This window comes from Pongo pygmaeus, chromosome 7, assembly GCF_028885625.2.
Source record: "Pongo pygmaeus isolate AG05252 chromosome 7, NHGRI_mPonPyg2-v2.0_pri, whole genome shotgun sequence".
Classification (NCBI taxonomy): Eukaryota; Metazoa; Chordata; class Mammalia; order Primates; family Hominidae; genus Pongo; species Pongo pygmaeus.
Window position 1 is genome coordinate 67865087 of NC_072380.2, and position 6083 is coordinate 67871169.

At 40.9% G+C, this 6083-nt stretch overlaps 1 pseudogene; it reads right to left on the bottom strand.

Annotated features, from left to right (window-relative positions):
- Positions 1-582: 582 nt before the first annotated feature.
- LOC129042572 (nucleophosmin-like) lies at positions 583-1688 on the bottom strand (annotated as a pseudogene).
- Between the last annotated feature and the right edge of the window lie 4395 nt (positions 1689-6083).

The following is a 6083-nucleotide window of genomic DNA, read 5'->3' on the forward strand; positions in this document are numbered from 1 at the left end:
ATACAAAGGTGATTTAAAACATGGTCAGAGGTGGCCGGGCGCGGTGGCTCACGCCTGTAATCCCAGCACTTTGGGAGACCGAGGCAGGTGGATCACGAGGTCAGGGGATCGAGACCATCCTGGCTAACATGGTGAAACCCCGTCTCTACTAAAAATACAAAAAATTAGCCGGGCGTGCTGGCGGGTGCCTGTAGTCCCAGCTACTCGGGAGGCTGAGGCAGGAGAATGGCAGGGTGAACCCAGGAGGCAGAGCTTGCAGTGAGCCGAAATCGTGCCACTGCACTCCAGCCTGGGAGACAGTGAGACTCTGTCTCAAAAAAACAAAAAAACAAAAAAAAAAACAAAAAACATGGTCAGAGGTGAGGCAAATGCACAAGTAATAGAAAGCAAAGGGCAAGGTTCACCAAATCACAGCAGTCAGAAGAAAGTGCTTTAGGGAACCAAGAGTGAGATTGTTTCCAGCCTGAAGACGCATGGGTGGCAAATCAGAAAAGGGGATTGGGATTAAAATAGAAGACTTCAGTCTGGATTGTTGATGACACTCAATATGGACTATATTGGTCTCTCCTTTTTCTTTCTCCCCATCTTTGGGCTTAATTTACCAGTAGTGCCCAGGACTGTTCAATGCACTTTTTCTATACTTGCTTCCATTTTTGCTCTGATGTCTTCTACAGAACTAGGTCCTTTTGGTGTTTTAGGAGTTTTTTCCTGTTTTTTGAAGGAGTCTTGTCCTTTTGATCTTGGTGTTAATGATGGTTTTGAGTCTTTTCCATTCTGATTTAATTTTTGTCCTTTTTTGGCTGGGGTGTCTCGTATAGATTGCTTCACTGGTGCATTTTCTTCAGTTCCCTCATCATCAAAATCATCATCAGCTTCATCATCATCATCATCTTCATCAGCAGCAAGTTTTACTTTTTTCTGTGGAACCTTGCTACCACCTCCAGTAGCAGACCACTTTCCAGATATACTTCAGAGTTTCACATCCTCCTCCTCTTCATCTTCTGGCTCTGCATCTTCTACCACAGCTACTAAGTGCTGTCCACTAATATGCACTGGCCCTGAACCACACTTCTACTGTAAGACCACTGGTTATGTTATTTCAAATCCTCCAAGGGAAACCGTTGGCTGTACAGACATTTTCAAAGTTGCCAGTGTTACTTTAATTGGACTGCCTTCGTAATTCATTGCCTCTGCTTCAATAATGTGCAGTTTCATCCTTTGCACCAGCCCCTAAACTGACCATTCTTTTTTTTTTTTTTTAGATGGAGTTTCACTCTTGTTGCCCAGGCTGGAACGCAATGGCACAATCTCGGCTCACCACAACCTCCGCCTCCCGAATTCAAGTGATTCTCCTGCCTCAGCCTCCCAAGTAGCTGGGACTACAGGCATGTGCCACCATGCCCGTCTAATTTTTGTATTTTTAGTAGAGATGGGGTTTCACCATCTTGGCCAGGCTGGTCTCAAACTCATGACCTCGTGATGCACCCACCTCGGCCTCCCAAAGTTCTGGGATTACAAGTGTGAGCCACCGCGCCCGACCTTAAACTGACCGTTCTTAAAGATAACTGGTGCTCATTTTCATCATTATCCACCTTAAAGTGATAATCTTTGTTGGCCTTTAGTTCACAACCGAAAAGATAGTTCTAGGGCCTCAGGGGGCTCATGTCCATGTCCATCGAATCTTCCATCGGGTGGCAGCATGCACTTAGGTGGGAGAGAAGGTGGACAGAGATAAATGACCACTGCTCAAGAGAACAGCTGCACAGGATGGAATCACACCAGCAATTTTGTAATTTTAATAGATGTTCCCAGATTATTTTCCCTAAAGTTTGTACTTCCACCAGCAATATCCAAGAGTGCCTAGGCATTTCCCCATGGTCCCCATGCCTCACCAATTATATTTGTCAAATTTTTTTATTTTGGCCATAATGGAAAATGGTATTGAAAGGTAGTTTTAATTAGCAATTTTCATATATTTAAGAATCACTCATATTTCTATGGCTGTGAACTGATCATTCATCTGTTGGTCTTTTCCTTCTCAAATTCCAGAAACTCTTTTTACACTAGAGGGATTCACCTTTTGCTGTAATATGAGGTACAAATCCTCTCCTCCAGTTTGTTATTTCTTGTTAATCTTTATTTATATTGTTAATTTTCTATGAAGACATGTTCCCTGTTTTTGTAGTTGAAAACATCAATTGTTTTATTTATGGCTTTAGGAAGACTTTTCTACTATGATGTTATAAAAGAATTTACTGTTCTGGTACTTCTTATGACTTCATTTTTGACACTTAAGTCTTTGATGCATTGAGAATCTATCCTAATTGACATGGTTTGAATCTATGTCCCCACCAAAATCTCACATTCAATTGTAATCCCCAGAGTTGGAGGCAGGGCCTGGTTGGAGATGATTGAATCATAGGGGTGGATCCTCTGTGAATGATTTAGCACCATCCTCTCGGTGCTGTTCTCATGACAGTAAGTGAGTGAGCTATCATGAGAACTGGCACCACCTGACCCCCAGTCTCTCTCTTGCTCTTGCTGTACCCATTTAAGACATCCCTGCTTCCCCTTCGCCTCTACCCTGATTGTATGTTTCCTGAGGCCTCTCCAGAAGCTGAGTAGTTGCCAGCATCATGCTTCCTGTACAGCCTGAGGAGCTATGAGCCAATTAAACCTTTTCTTTTTAAACCACCCAGTCTCAGGTATTTCTTTATAGCAATGTGAGAACAGACTAATACACTAATAAATGATGTGAGGTCTAGATCTAATTTTGGTAGTTGGCCACACAAGTTTCCCAGAATAATTTTATTGAATGGTCCAACTTTTTTGGCCAGGTGCCATGGCTTGTTCCTGTAATCCCAGCACTTTGGGAGGCCAAAGCAGGAGGATCTGAAGCTTAGGAGTTTGAGACTACCCTGGGCAACATGGCTAAATCCCGTCTCTACAGAAAATATAAAAATTAGCCAGGCATGGTGGTGTGTGCTTGTAGTCCCAGCTACTTGGGAGGCTGAGGTGGGAGGATCACTTGAGCCCAGGAGGCAGAGGTTGCAGAGAGCTGAGATTGTGCCAGTGCATTCCAGCCTAGACAACAGAGCCAGACCCTGCCTCCAAAAAAAAAAAAAAAAAGAAAAAAAAAAAGAAAGTCCATCTTTTCTCCACTGACACTGACTCGAGACACCATCTTTATTGCAGACAGAATTCCCATATGTGCTTGTGACTGACTTCTTGGACTTCTATTCTGTGTATTTTAATTTTAATTTTAATTTAATTTTTTTTGGAGACAAAGTCTCACTGTCACCCAGGCTGGAGTGCAGTGGCACAACCTTGGCTCACTGCAACCTCTGCCTCCCAGATTCAAGCAATTCTCATGCCTCAGCCTCCTGAGTAGCTGGGATTATAAGGGCCCGCCACCATGCCCGGCTAGTTATCGTATTTTTAGTAGAGACAGGGTTTCACCATGTTGGCCAGGCTGGTCTCAAACTCCTGGCCTCAAGTAATCTGCCCACCTCGGCCTCTCAGAGTGCTGAGATAACAGAGGTGAATCACCATGGCTGACCTATTCTCTTTAAATGGTCTGTCTATTCATATATCATGCCACAATATTTTTATTATCTAGGTTTTATAGAACATATTAATAATATCTGATGGAGCTAGTACTCCCTCATTGCTTGTCTCTTTCTGAACTTTCTTGATCTTTTTAAACAAATAAATTATTTAATATAAATTTTATGGCCAGGAGAGGTGGCTCACACAGGTAATCCCAGCACTTTGGGAGGCCGAGGCGGGTGATCAATTGAGGTCAGGAGTTTGAGACCAGCCTGGCCAATGTGGTGAAACACCATCTCTACTAAAAATAAAAATTAGCTGGGTGTGATAGTGTGGACCTGCAATCCCAGCTACTCAGGAGGCTGATGCAGGAGAATCACTTGAACCCGGGAGGCGGAGGTTGCAGTGAGCCGAGATCGCACCACTGCACTCCAGCCTGGGCAACAGAGTGAGACCCTGTCTCAAAAAAAAAAAAAAAAATTTACAGTCAACTTGTCTCATTTCCAAATTAAACACATCAGTTTTATATTTATATATAAATACTAGTTTATATTACTTTATATATAAAATTGGAATTGTTTTAAATATATGTTAACAGGGTGAATAGTCATCTTTATGGCAAATCTTTATTCAAGTATATAGCAGTCTTTTCATTTCTTTGAGGCCTCTTATGTACCTTTCTAGTATTTTTAAGTTTTTGCCCTAAAGATTTTGCACATTTTTATTAAGCTTTACCTAGGTATTTTTATTTTTTAGTTTGAAATAATTTCAAACTTACAGAAAAGTTGCAAGGGTAATACAAAGATCTCCCAAATTCTCCTTGTCAGGCCTCTGAGCCCAAGCCAAGCCATTGTATCCCCTGTGACCTGCACGTATACATCCAGATGGCCTGAAGAATCACAAAAGAAGTGAAAATGGCCGGTTCTGATGACATTCCATCATTGTGATTTGTTCCTGCCCCACCTTAACTGAGCGATTAACCTTGTGAAATTCCTTCTCCTGGCTCAGAAGCTCCCCCACTGAGCACCTTGTGACCCCCGCCCCTGCCCAGAAGAGAAGAACCCCCTTTGACTGTAATTTTCCACTACCCACCCAAATCCTATAAAACAGCCCCACCCCTATCTCCCTTCGCTAACTCTCTTTTCAGACTCAGCCCGCCTGCACCCAGGTGAAATAAACAGCCTTGTTGCTCACACAAAGCCTGTTTGGTGGTCTCTTCACACTGACGCATATGACCCTCCTCATTCAGCAATGGTTCCCCGATTGTTAAATTTGACATTTACTTTATTCTTTCTACATACAATTATTTCTTATTCTGAACCATTTGATAGTAAGTTGAAGACATAATACCTTATTACTCTTTAGCATTTCACTATTTCCTAAAAACAATGGCTTTCTCCAACGTAACTACAGTGTAACTATCAAAATCAAGAAATTTTGATATAATACTCCCGTGTAATCTAGAGATCTCATTTAAATGCATCAGTTGTCCTAATAATGTTTGTTATAGGACCACAATCCAATCCTGGATTATGTGTTGGACTGGGTTGCCATGTCCTTTTATATGGAACAGTTCCTCAGTCTTTCCTTGTCTTTTATGACCTTAATACTTCTGATATGAGCAGGCCAATTTGAGTGTATAATTGTTTCCTCTTGATTTGGGTAAGATTATATGTCTTTTGCAGGACTACCACAGAAGTGGTGCTATGTTCTTCTCAGTGCATCATATCAGGAGGCACGTAATGTTTGTCAATTTGCCCCATTACTGGTGATATTAACTTGAGTAAGATATCTTTCTGTATATCTTTCTACATCACTTGTAAGATAATGTCAGTATGACTTCTTCACTGTAAGGATAATTATTTTGTGCTTATTTGCAATTAATATTAGTTGGTATTCTATTGTAAGGTAGAGCTTTCCTTTCTCCAACATTTATTTATAAAATTATTTATATCATTATGGATTCCTATTTCCTTCATTATGACTATTCATTTCTAATTGATAAGGATAATTATTTTGTGCTTATTTGCAATTAATATTAGTTGGTATTCTGTTGTAAGGTAGAGCTTTCCTTTCTCCAACATTTATTTATAAAATTATTTATATCATTATGGATTCCTATTTCCTTCATTATGACTATTCATTTCTAATTGATTTACCATCATTAATCATTTTAATGCTAAAATTATCTCAGGTCAGCCAGTAGGAGATCATTCAAGCCAGCTCCTGTGTCCTTATAACAGGTGTCTGTCATTCCTGAGCATTTCTTTATTTGGAGGCACAAGATGTTCTGGTTCATTTTGTATTTTCCCTGCTCTGGAATCAGCCATTTCTCCAAGAGGCCCTGGTTTCCTCCTGTTGTGAATAATTAAAAATTCAGAAACTAAAAAGTCAGAATTCAGAACTGACGTTTGGTGTTAATCTGCTCCAGAGTGTCATTACTTTAGGTCCTGTCAAAAGACAGAGCTAGGAAATACATGTATGTGCGTACACACACACACAGACGCACACACATTAATGTCTGTTACTCTATC